This window comes from Peromyscus maniculatus, chromosome 3 (genome assembly GCF_049852395.1).
Source record: "Peromyscus maniculatus bairdii isolate BWxNUB_F1_BW_parent chromosome 3, HU_Pman_BW_mat_3.1, whole genome shotgun sequence".
Classification (NCBI taxonomy): Eukaryota; Metazoa; Chordata; class Mammalia; order Rodentia; family Cricetidae; genus Peromyscus; species Peromyscus maniculatus.
The window spans coordinates 121,626,610-121,639,327 of NC_134854.1; the positions used below are offsets into that span (position 1 = coordinate 121,626,610).

The 12,718-nt window shown below is 43.3% G+C and overlaps 1 protein-coding gene across 7 annotated transcripts in view; it reads right to left on the reverse strand.

Annotated features, from left to right (window-relative positions):
* Positions 1-12,718, reverse strand: part of Foxp1 (forkhead box P1) — a 524,457-nt gene that overhangs the window by 335,234 nt on the left and 176,505 nt on the right. For 4 of the 7 annotated variants that reach the window (XM_076567455.1, XM_076567453.1, XM_076567454.1 and 1 more), the window contains exon 2: positions 7,646-7,709. The gene's annotated coding sequence lies outside the window, so the exon portion shown is untranslated. Of the gene's footprint in view, positions 1-7,644; positions 7,710-12,718 lie in introns of all 7 variants that reach the window. The other 3 variants (XM_015989405.3, XM_076567459.1, XM_076567451.1) reach the window with 1 other exon arrangement.

The following is a 12,718-nucleotide window of genomic DNA, read 5'->3' on the forward strand; positions in this document are numbered from 1 at the left end:
CACAAATTGGTCTCAACTCCTACTCTGAAAAATCACTGCTCTAAACTTCCAAGTTGCACAATTTGTAATGAATGGCTCTCTAGACACTTCCTCTGACCTCTAGCAACTAACTGCCTGGCACTCTCAGAAGAAGACTGGCAGGCAAGGAGGGCTCTTCCAAGGACCACATGAACGAATGGACGGAAATGATCCATCCACCCAGTGATGCCAGTTTGCTTTTTTATTAAGAGTCGTTTTATGTAACTTATCACACTGTCAGGTAATTAACAAAACATGTAATTACCTTTAATTATATGCTACATATGGACTAATACACAAAATTCAAGGGGGACGCTGCAGGATTTTCACATTTCAAAATGACTGGGTTTGAACACAGTAGAAAAAATTGAGGAGTTTTTTTTTTTTTCATTTTTTTTCCCTACCCATCACCCTTTATCCAAAGACATTGGAAGTGTAATAGTTCACATGAGGGGCAAAGAACAAGCAAATGATTAAGCTTCATTTCATCTTTACAAAGTCTCAATCATGAAGAGTCTTTTACAAAGATACCACGAACATCGACTCTAAAGCTAGCCCTGAGCAGAAGTCATTAGGTCAAGCACTGACGTGTGAAGGAAGGTTCCATCCAGGCCACCGCCATCACGGCACCACTGAGAACTGAGCAAGAACATGAACAAGGTTCCCATGCACGTACGGTTATCTCTATGTGTGCATGTTTGTGTGCATGTTTGGGTGCGTGTCCCTGTCCGGGTCCACATGTGTGAAGGCTTGGAGAACACGCTGGATGTCATCCCTCTTCAGACAGTGGCTCTCACTGGCTTGCTGAATATGATGGGTCAGCTGGTCAGTACTCGGAGAATCTGTCTCTGTTCCTCAGCTCTTGATTCCAAGAACATGCCACCATCCCCGCGCGTTCTGTCTGTTCCATTTCTCATGTGGTTTCTGGGGATCCAACTCAGGTCCCCAAGCACAATACTAACTAGCTCCCTTGCTGAGTTTTTACACATTTACTGGTTGTATTTGTTCCTGAAGGTTCTGAATCATCCAAGAAAAGTGAGATTTACTGCATTACGGTTAAGCTGACCAGCTGCCACCTCACATGAGGACTTCTATGATGTTTGAGGTGAACAGTTAAAACATGTGAGCCATGGGGTTAAGAGCACTGGCTGCTCTTCCAGAGGTCCTGAGTTCGATTCCCAGCAACCACACAGTGGCTCACAACCATCTATAATGGGATTTGATGCCCTCCTCTGGCCTGCAGGCAAACATGCAGGAAGAACACTGCATATGTAATAAATAAACAAATCTTTAAAAAAAAAAAATGAGCCATCGGCAGATGGAACACCAAAATGCCATTTTAAAGGTATGGCTGGGGCTGTGGAAACAGCTCAGAAGGAGAGCTCTTGCCTAGCACATGTTTTAATCTTCAATACCACAAGGGAAGGGGGGGGAGCATGTATGTATTCCTTTCCTGTTTTTGTTTAAGGTGTATGGTTGTTTTGGCTGCATGTATGGTTTAGCACCACAAGAGGCCAGAAGGCAGTGTTGGGTCCTGGGAACTGAACCCTGATCCTCTAGAGGCACAGCAAGGACTCGTAAGCAATCTCTGAGCCATCACTCCAGCCGTGCCCTCCTTCCGTTTTTCATCGCTCACTGTAAAATACAGCCACATGCACATGCCTACCAATACTATCTTTACTATGAAATACGTTTTCATGTACATCTGCAGAAAACCAATTCCACTGAGCATCTTTCTCTGAAAAATCAATATGTTTAAACTATGTTTTCTTGGCCAAAGAAGAGGCAGCTCTTGTTTACACAGGAAGTTAGTTTAGGATCATAGCAATGGGGATAAAGAATGGCCAAGCTGGTTGTGGTGGCCCACACTGCCAGCAGGATTTGCTGAAGGAGGCAGAGACAGGAGGATCATGAGTTCAAAGCTGGCCTGTTCTACATAGTGAGTTCCAGGACAGCCAGAACTACATAGTGAGACCCTAACTCAAAAAAAAAAAACAAAAAAACACCATAACAAAAAAGCAGCCGAGTTTGAAAACCAACAATAAGATTTAAAAGTTTAACTGCTGAGAGACCCTATCGATTTGAAAAAATATAAAAATACCTATAGAACAAAATCTAGGCTTTCCATCAGTCTATCCCTGCTAAGAACATTGCACGCCACCACTCTACTGGACTTAGGAGTCAGAACTCAGGAAAATTTTAAGCAGTTTAAAACTATATACACTTTGGATGATCTAAACTGCTTACACTACAAGGAAGAAGTTAGTGTCCAAGCAGCACCGACTACATGATTCCATTCACACCTCAAGTAAGCAAAGCTGCCAGGACAAAGTATAGTAATGCCTGTCAGTAGGTTCAACCGAGGGCAGAATGGAGAACGCTGCTACCTGACACAAAGACTTCCTTCTTGGCTGATGAAACGATACACGGTGTAAGATGGTGGGCAGCAAACTCAAAGACCCTGTACAGTAAACACACTTTTAAACAAGTGGATCGAACTATGTGTTAATTATAAATTCAAGAAATCTGAATATGAAACACTAAGCTGCCTAATAATTTACAGCAGCATTGTTGTGGAAAGTACAAGAAAGTCGACTTCATACTTCTGTGCTGGGCACCTGCTGTTCCTTGCTCTGGGTCACTTTCAAACAGCAACCATAGTTACCCTTTCTAACAGTCATTATTAGCAACTGAGTCTGTCTTCTCTCTGGAATATAAACCCTGTGAAGACAGAGACTGCATCTTTTTAAGGAGGACCTATGCTCTGAGAGTACAGCAAGAACTATTAATAGAGATCTGTGCTAACAATTAATGTGTGTGTACAGGTACATCTACACGAATAAATGAATGAGAGTTAGGGGGGAGGGAGGGAGGGAGGGAGGGAGGGAGGGACGGAAGGAAGGAGGGAGGAAGGAAGGGAGGGAGGGAGGGAGGAAGGGAGGGAGGGAGGGAGAGAGGGAGGGAGGGAAGGAGGGAAGGACGGACGGACGGAAGGAAGGAGGGAGGGAGGGAGGGAGGAGGAAGGGAGGGAGGGAGGAAGGAGGGAGGGAGGGAGGAAGGGAGGGAGGGTAGGAGAGACAGAAGGAGGGTTAGATTGGAGTGATTCACTCCATAAAGAAGTCATGGATGGTCTGACCTCTTATATTTGCTCCTCAGTCTTTTCCAGTCTTCTGTTTACTCAAAAACATTTCCCAGCAGCCCTTGAAACTTCATGGAGCCCTTCCCTAATCTCATCAATTACATGTCTAGAGGTGTCATGTAAGTAATCTTTAACTTTTGCTTCACAGAAAATGGAGTAGTCTGGGCTCCCCCATGTTGTGGCAACAACTTAGCTTCAGCCACACAGATAAGGAGAGAGCCCTAGGGAAAGGGAGAGAGGACACAGAGGGCCTCACTGGCCAAACAGGGACTAGCTGGATCGCTACATGACTGAAGTCAATGACAATTTGATTTCAAACACTAACTGCCGCAGCATAGATTGCAGCCTGGCCATTACAACCCAGACATGGGTGTGTGGTGTATCTAGACAGAGTAGTCCAATGGCTAGCTCAGGTGATCGGTTGATCCTATTCCGGCCAGTGGAGTCAACTAGCTAAGCAATGAAGATTTTGTTACACTGTGTCCACAGCATGTTCATGGGTTAATAGGAACATAATTTAATTTAAATGCTGAATCTTTCCTTCTGTCTTTCCATTTTAAAAGAAAAAAAAAAAGGTTTTGGATTTTTTGTTTGCTTGTTTGTTTGTTTGTTTTGTGAGTGTGTTTTTAAACCAAGGGCTCTTATAGCCCAGGCTGGTCTTGAACTTGTTATGTTGGCAAAGTTGGCCTTGAACTACTGCTGGTCCTCTAGGCTCTACCTACCTAGTGATGGCATGACAGGCCCACACCATCATGCCTGGCTACCCAGTGCTGCCCAACCAGACAGTTCTGATCATGACTCTGCATTTGGAGTTGTTTGGTATTTGTAAAAGTAAATCTGTAGCAACCAACCTGTTGCCCAACTGAAATTACCAAATTGCAGTTTAAATTTGTAATGAATTATGCCATCTTGCAATAAAGTGACAATTGAAACAAAAATAACCCCACAGATCATTTGAATGGAGCACCTTAGAAGGGTGCTGCTGTTAAGGAAACGCTCGACTCACACAAATACAGTCTTCGAAAAGAACGAATACATTTCAATTAGCTGGAAAGCATTTTAAATCTTTAAGAAATCATCCATACTATGCAAGACACAATGAATGCAAAGTGTGAATATGCACTGTAGCTCCTTCATTTAACATTTAAAAAAAAAAAAGAAGCTCAAATTGGGGTAGGAAAAAAATTACTGTAATTGTACTTTCCTTGAAGATTTTTTTTAAACTTTCTTTACAAATAAAGTGATCATTTTAAAAAAAGCAGAAGTGGCCGGGCGGTGGTGGAGCACGCCTTTGATCCCAGCACTTGAGAGGCAGAGGCAGGCGGATCTCTGTGAGTTCGAGGCCAGCCTGGGCTACCAAGTGAGTTCCAGGAAAGGTGCAAAGCTACACAGAGAAACCCTGTCTCGAGAAAACCAAAAAAAAAAAAAAAAGCAGAAGTGCCACATAAACCATGAAGCATGGGGATGTCTAACATCTGAAGACAATATTATCTGGGCATGGTGGTAGAACCCCAGCACATTGGGGGCGCCCAGCAGAGGATCCCTGAGGTTATGGCCCAGACAGACTAGTCTAATTGGTAAGCTCCAGGTTCAGTGAGAGAAGCCATCTCAGACAATTAGGTGGATAATGACTGAGAAAAGTACCTCATGGTGGCATCTAGCCTCCAAACAAACAATCAGAAGCATAGACACATACAAGTGTACACCAAAAATACACATCTGTGTCTGTGCACACATAATACACCTGTGTGCGTGCATGTGTGTGCGCATCTGTGTGTGTGTGTGTGTGCACATGCGTGCATTCTTCAACTCAAGTTCTGCAGAACTAAATAACAACATGATAAATTTTAGAAATCGGGTTGACTCACAGAAAATGCTTTCCTCTTACTGCACAAGTGCCACACATATGTATCTATACATACATGTAGGAATTTGACTTCAGAAGATCTTTGACCCTGTCTAAAGGCACATTTGGAGTCAAAAGAAAGATGGAGTAGACACTATAGAACCCAAAAAAATGTCAAATTGTCGAATGTTTATTGAGAATAAAAATGAAAGTTACATATAAGGAACAAAAACCAAGCTAACAAAAGCAGAAATGGAAAAAAAAGATTAAGCAAACTTTCTTTTTAAAAAATTTTTGATATGCATTGGTGTTTTGCCTACATATGTATCTGTATGAAGGTGTCAGATCCACTTGAGTTACAGACAGTTGTGAGCTGCCATGTGGGTGCTGGCAATTGAACCTTGGCCCTCGGAAGAACAGCCAGTGCTTCTAACCTCTGAGCCATCTGTCCAGCCCCCAAACAAAACTTCTTACACCAAATCCCAAGAACTCCAGCCAATGAGAGGAATTCCATAAGCATGCCAACGAGCTTCCTTTGTTTCCTGAAAGGAAGCGTCACAAAAACACAGTATTTTCAGGATCTAAAATATTCTCTAAAAGAGGGGCTTATTTACAGGATGGTGAACGATACAGCAGAATATATACTTCACCTAAACCAGAAGGAGCCTCCAAGAGGTTTTCATTAGACAGACTGACAGAAATACCCATTCTGCAAAGTTCCCTTTGTCCCATGCACCCCATGATACTCTGAAGCTTGAGGGACATCAGATCATTCATGATAGCAGAACACTGAGAAGCCACAGATGAAGCTCGCATGTGGATAAGGCAAGTCTCAAGCTTAAATCTGTATCCTTTTTGGTTTGTTTGTTAAATCTATGGATGTTGAACCCAGTACCTCAAGAATGCTGGGCAAACACTTCCCTAGAGCCCTACCTTCAGGCCTCAACATACCTTTGGTTTGGTTTTGTTTTTTGAGATAGGCTCTCAGTGTGCAGCCTGGGCTGGCCTTGAACTCACAGAAATTTGACTGCCTCTGCATCTAGAGTGTTGTCATTAAAGGCGTGTGCCACCACGCCCCATCAAGTTTTCCTCTGAACTCCCTGATAGCTTTGATGAATCTCAATGTTCAGCTTTTCCTGTGTTTCTAACAGCAGGAGAAGAATGAAACACTTGCAGAGCATCCTGGATTAAGATCTATTCTAGAGGCAGTAGCATTTAGAGTATGAGGAGTGGCTGAGACAGAGGTCTGAGTGACCCCGAAGCAGGAAACATTCACTAGACAGCACTTGGCAGAAAGCCTCAAACTGAGTCTCAGGCAGGGGAAGCCTTCCTTTAGCTCCTCCCACTGTGGCCAACAACCTCACAGGCTGGAAAGCATCACTCCCTTCCCTGCTGGGATATCTGAGGGGACATGAGATACCTCTGGACATCAATCCGGTGTCTCCCAAATGAGGCAAGTCTGAACTGTGGGACCCCAGAAACACCAGAAATAAGTCGAAAATGAATCCACTCCCCCCATGACGCACTCTAGAGCCAAAGACCCCATGTGAGATTAAAGACTAATCAAATAATCTTCATGGCTCTAAAATGTCTCTATCTTACAAACACTCGAAACAAGACAGCAAAGCTAAGCAAAGACAGGATTCAATATGGCCACAAAGAAACTTACTATTAAATGGACACAATCCTACTAAATCAAATGGAACTACTTAAGGGCCAAAATTAAAACGTGAGATGGAAAGGCCAGCTCAGCTCAAGAAAAAGGAATGTCTTTATGGGGAAGGCTCCACTAAAAATCTGATATACACTTGCCTTAAAACTTAAAATAAATAAATAAACAGGCACCATAAAAATAAACTTTTAAATTTCATACATTAAAGGAACCTGCAAATTCACTCTGGTAGGAAGGTCATGGGCTTCACTCTGGGATGCTCCTGATGGCAAGCAACCACCAGTCATATACGGCCACTTCATGGGAGTGTTTCATATGCTCCCTCAAAACCATGAATATCAGGAATTGAAATCTGGCCTTCATTCATCAAATCACATTAGGCTCTGGGAAAACTTTGAACTTTCAAACCAAGCACTCATTTGATTTCCCAGCAAGGTCAACACAACAAGACAGCGTAGCACTGACATTCAGGGCTGTGTCCCACACCGCTAAGGAGTGACACCAATGTGGCCTGTTGCTATGGTTCCTGACTATTCATTCCTGAAAGAAGGTAATTCGAAGAGGCGGCAGGTGAGCATCAATACGATGCCACCACTTGGGCACAGGGCACTGACACCTGTTACTCATTTCTGAGGCAAGTCATTTTTATGAATCACCACTTTGATGATGTGAATATTCCTTTCTCGCCTTAACCCCACATAATTTACAATCAAAAGTTAATTGAAGCTTAGCTTCAACAACCTGGGAAAAGTATGATATTATTTGGGGGACAAAGAACACGGATAGGTTATTCCTTCAAGGGAAATCTTTACTCTTTTAAGGCTATTGCCCACATGTCACACATGTACATTTATACACACGTTTAGATGCATGTTCGTCTCAACTACAGAAGAGTAAGTGATCAAATCCCAGCCCTCAAAGGTTGAAATAGTTTTAGATACAAGTCCAGCAATTACATATGATTTTTACCTTTTTTTTTTTGCTTCTATAATTCAATCTTCAGTTATAGTCACCTCAAAAGGTCACTTCTCACCCTGAAAACAAAACAAAAACAACGCATCACAATCTGATGAGAAGGAGAGTCCCACAATGAATGTCCAGCATCCACACAAGAGAAAGGACAAGGAGTTCCACTGTACATCCTGGAGATTTCTCAGTTCACAGAAACAAGACTGGGATCTGCACTCTAAGACCATAAACCCAACAGGGACAGGGAAAGTCAAGACGAGACACTTCCGACTTCTCACAAGAACTCTTTCTTGTCTCGCCGGCTATTAATTCATTTTCGAGTGGAATAAGACGTGACTCATGGGCCGCTCGCTGCTTTGGGAAACCAGACTGTTAGTTGAGTGTGTGTTGGTGCATACCCACATTTTTGACTTCATCGAAGCATCGGGCTTCGTTTTCACCTCTTTGAAAGTGAGCCTGCACTCGTACACATGAGGCTTTCTGTCACTGGGAACCTTTCCAAATAATTGTTTTTTTGTTTTTTGTTTTTTAAGGCACCATTTTCTACTTGGGGAGGGGCAAAGGGTTAATTGCTGATGAAAGCTGTTCACAGACTATTTTGTACTTAGCATCTAGCTCTACCAGATCCACACTACATTAGATAAAAATGGTTCATCTCACACGAAGTAAACAAATGAAACCAAGCTTCCTAAAACACAAAGGAAGCGAGGAACACATGTCAACCCGCATCTCCTCCGCGTCTCCACAGCCCCTGAGCGAAACTCCGTGTGCCTTTTAGGAAATGTCGGGAGCTGCCTCCCACTGCCCATGTGGTCCCACTGGGATCAACACATGGCCCAAGTGAAAAGGACACACATCAGTTTATTAACTTAGATCATGTTAGTGATCGTGTTAGCAGGGTTCATCCCACCTCACTGACAAGAGACTAGAATACAAGATGGTGAGATCCTATCACTTTACTAACACGCTAATAGCCTTTTGCCTACTGCCCAGAACAATACAGAATGGAGTACATCCCCGCTCACCCTCTGCTGTCAGCCCTGAATGGGAGAGCACAGTCTTCACCCTTCACTAAGGCTGGGAAGTGGCACTTTCATGCCAACCTCTGACATTTCCACAATCAAGGGGTATGCAGATTCTTGCCGTGTCGACTGGAAAAAAAGATGCAGGTTCTGAGTGAAATCAGAAGTCTCGTGTTTACTGTGAGAGGAAATTGGAGGTTTTCACCATAAATCTTTACCTTCTGGGTGGGGGAAAACCCTAGCGCAGGGGTTTAAAATGACTGCCCTGCAATTTGCACCCAAACTTTTTTTGTTTTTACACAAAACAATTCAAATCGAAAATGAAAATCGTGCTCTTTCCTGCTGATGCGTCTCTTCAGGATTGCCTTCTTGTTTCATAGTGAACAGTGAAAAGAAAGTGCAATGGCCATCAAGTGTTCAAGGCATGTCAGGGGCCTGTGAGGTACCCCATTCCACTCAAGGCACACAGCATCTCCTACACAAGAAATGTCACCCCCCCCCCAAAAAAAAACCAAAACTATTCAAATTATACTGTTAGGGACAACACTCGGGGTCCCTCTCATACTAGGCAAGTCCTTGACCACTCGGCTACATGTCCAGCACGCATCAAATCTTAAATATAAAGTGAGTGAACTTTGGCAGACCTTGCTCGATTCAAAGCAAGAAGGCCCCTTGCCTCCCTCCCTTTTCCTGGAGACTTACTCGAATGCGTGTGCTTTAACCTAATTTATATGTTTATCTATTGAGCTGAGTCTACTTTTGCATGTTTGGCAGAAGGACCTATGGTATTAGAACTTTGCAATGCAGATGAGATTTGCTATCATATAGGCAAGGCAAACAACTGGACCTCATTAAAATTTAATTTCCACAGAAAACTGCTGAAAGGCCCACTTTGAATAAAGTTATCTATCTCTTGTGTTGCATCTGAACCTGCAGAACAGTTCCAGGTAAGCATGAGGTCTGTCTGCCCACCCGGCTGCCTAAAAAGCACAGTTCATAAGTGAATGGAGGCAAAATCAGACATTGGTTGACCCCCAGAATGTAAGGGTATTTTTCCTCTGGGGAAATAAAAGCACAAAGAGCGAGTAGCAGCACAATTAGACAATGAACACTCTACCTTATCCAGACTTAGGCCGTGCAAAACTGGCTACGTTTGATTTTCACTTACACATCGAGTATCGTCAGTAAGATGTAAAATACATTCCATAAATTTTAATGCACACGCACATCTGACCACTCATTAATTTATTTCTGTTGATTTTACTTTTTAGAAAAAGGCATCCATTAGCCTAGTCATCTGAAATGGTATTTTCTGAGTTTTTCTGCAGAAAGATTAATAGTTCAACAGCTGTTTGCCATCATGTGGAATTAAATGAAATGTGTCAATATAGAAGACAAGAAAATAAGGGGTTAGAACTGAGGCCTGAGCTGGTATCATTACGTGCTTAGGAGAACCAGAAATCAACAACTCTGCTGAAAAAGATGCAACTTGCTTTTTTCCCAAAGCATAAAACTTCAATTTCTAAAACTGTGTACTTTTACTGATCAAGTCAATCGACTATTTACCTGTCTGACCATTGGCAGCACAAACATTAGAGCTCAGATTAAATCACTGTGTAAAGCTTTTAAGTTCACACACACACACACACACACACACACACACACACACACACACACACACCAGTATAAAAGAAATACATTCCCCTTCAGCCTTCTTGTTTTAAAAGGCTGCCACCACACAGATGCCATGTTGTTTTCTTTTTCTCTCTTTTGAAAAACTTTCCTAGTGATTTTGTGTGTTAAAAGCGAGCCAGGCATATGGTAAACAGAAATGGCTTTCCTTCCTGGCATTCTCTTTCCCAGTAAAGATCCTACAAACTAGAATTTTCCAAGGCCTCTTCACCACAGCACGTGTTATTTACCTGGAGCTACAAGGTGACCACAGAGGCTGTGCTGAACCCCCACATGTCACCTGCCACCTGCAGCCTTGGAAACCCAACTTCTCAAGGGCTTCCTCTTTTTCGACCGCCCCGCCCTCCCTCCTCCCTTAGACGTTCACTGGGCAGTGCCCTGGGGCTGCCACCCTGCATCCAGGCTTCACTCGTGAATTTTGTCCCTCACTGGATCTGTGAGGTATGTAACGCCCACTGCCAACTGGCATGAGCTCCTTGGAACTGAAGCACAAGTTAGCGGGTGAGATCCCGCTTCACAGAGCTGGAAAGTAACAGCATACCTTCTATTTTTCACATTCAAAGTAGTTCCCCCTTTTCCTTTCACAGCGGCTACAATAAACGATTACCACCATGATTCCTGCATGCTCTTTCACAATATGCAGTTACCACAAACTGATGCTGAAGGGTAACCAACAGTCTCTCTCAAGCCTCCATCCAACACAGGCTGGTGGAAAAGCCACTGTGTGCCAGTCTTGCCAGGGACACGAGGTGAGCCAAGCCACCCCAGGTCCATGACAAAGGGGCAGCTTAGCAGGTGCAAGGGTGCAAGGACTAGGAAGACTCAGCCCATGCTTCCCTGAAGTATAGAACATGGCTCAAACTTCCACACTCCCACATCTTCTTACTGAACAGCACAGACTTCACTTGAGAAAATAGGTCCAAATGGGCCAGTTTCCAAGGGAGTACTGCCTCTTTAAGTCGTCAATCTTAACTCATTTTGGCTCTCCTGTCTTATTTCCCAGTGATTTCTTAGAAAACAAGGCTATCGGCACATGTTTGACTGATTGAACACAAGGGTCATTTTGTTTTCTACACTTAAGAAAATCCACTTAGAAATCACCCCCAGAGCTTGCCATCTCTAGAACTTCAGCTACTGAGTCAGATTTAACAAAAATTCAAAGGAGGGAAGGCAGAAAGACAATGAAAACGGAGGTGGGGGTGGGGGGAGGTGGGGGGGGGTGGCGGGCAGAGAGAGAGACAGAGCAGAGAATGAAAAGGGAAAGGAGGAAGGAAGGACTTCTGTACAGTCCAGGCATCCTGCAGCCAGGGGTGGTCGGAGACACACCCATGGCAGTTGGCTAATAAACGCTACACTTCCTTTACTGGTCTCTATCAAAGAAATGACCTGCCATACACCACCCTACATCATTGTCCAAACCCCCTCCTGTCCTTGGGAGGGACATTTTACTGCCTTTTCTCTCTGGGACACATCACAGAGTCTAACTTTGGGGCTCTGTTCTGGTAGGCAAAACTCAAAAACTCCACACACAGTGCAACCATGTGCTACAGGCAACCCAGAGGATTGCCTGAGAAATCACTCCAGGCTGGCATTCCCCCGGAGAACTACAGCAGGGGCCTGTCTCATTTGGAAAACTCATTCTCTTCTTACCTTCCACTCAAGTAAAACCCTGGTCACGGTCATGTGAAAATATTTTATAGGTATCCTTTAACAACCTGTACACGTTGAAAACCAAAAACAATATTTGCTGTTTTGCCTTTGAAGCGCTAACAAAGCCTTTGTTTTAGATTTGCCTTCAGTGTGCAATAAGAGTTAATAATCAAATCCATCCCAACCCCCACAAATGTTAAACAAAAAGATAAAAGAAATGCAAATAGCTATTGTCATGGAAAGTTAAAGTACCTGTCTGTATTTTTACGTGAAAACTATTATCTCTATCAATCAAAATTTAAGAATACAATAGTGCTAATCACAGAAGGTGCTCTGACGGCTTTACTTCTTTCCCCTTGTTTAAAAAAAAAGTATTTTTCCTCTTAAAAAAATGAGTATAAAAGTCATATACTTACAATTAGCTAGAATATTTGTAATTTTATCATTAAAAACCTTCAGCAGCCCCACTGCTAATAAATGCTTCTAAGTCTCTAGACTGATTGGTACCCAAGAAGACCCAAGCCCTCGCATATTTTAATAAGGTTGATGGAATTTTATTTCACTTCTCCCAGTTTCCAACCTGCGGGGGAACAGCACACTCTCCTGTTGGAAGGAGTTACTCAGACTGTGGCAACAGTCAGGCAGGAGCAAGTGCCTTCCTTTAGACCCAATTCCTGCACCCAGCAATAGCTTCACACAGGACATGGACC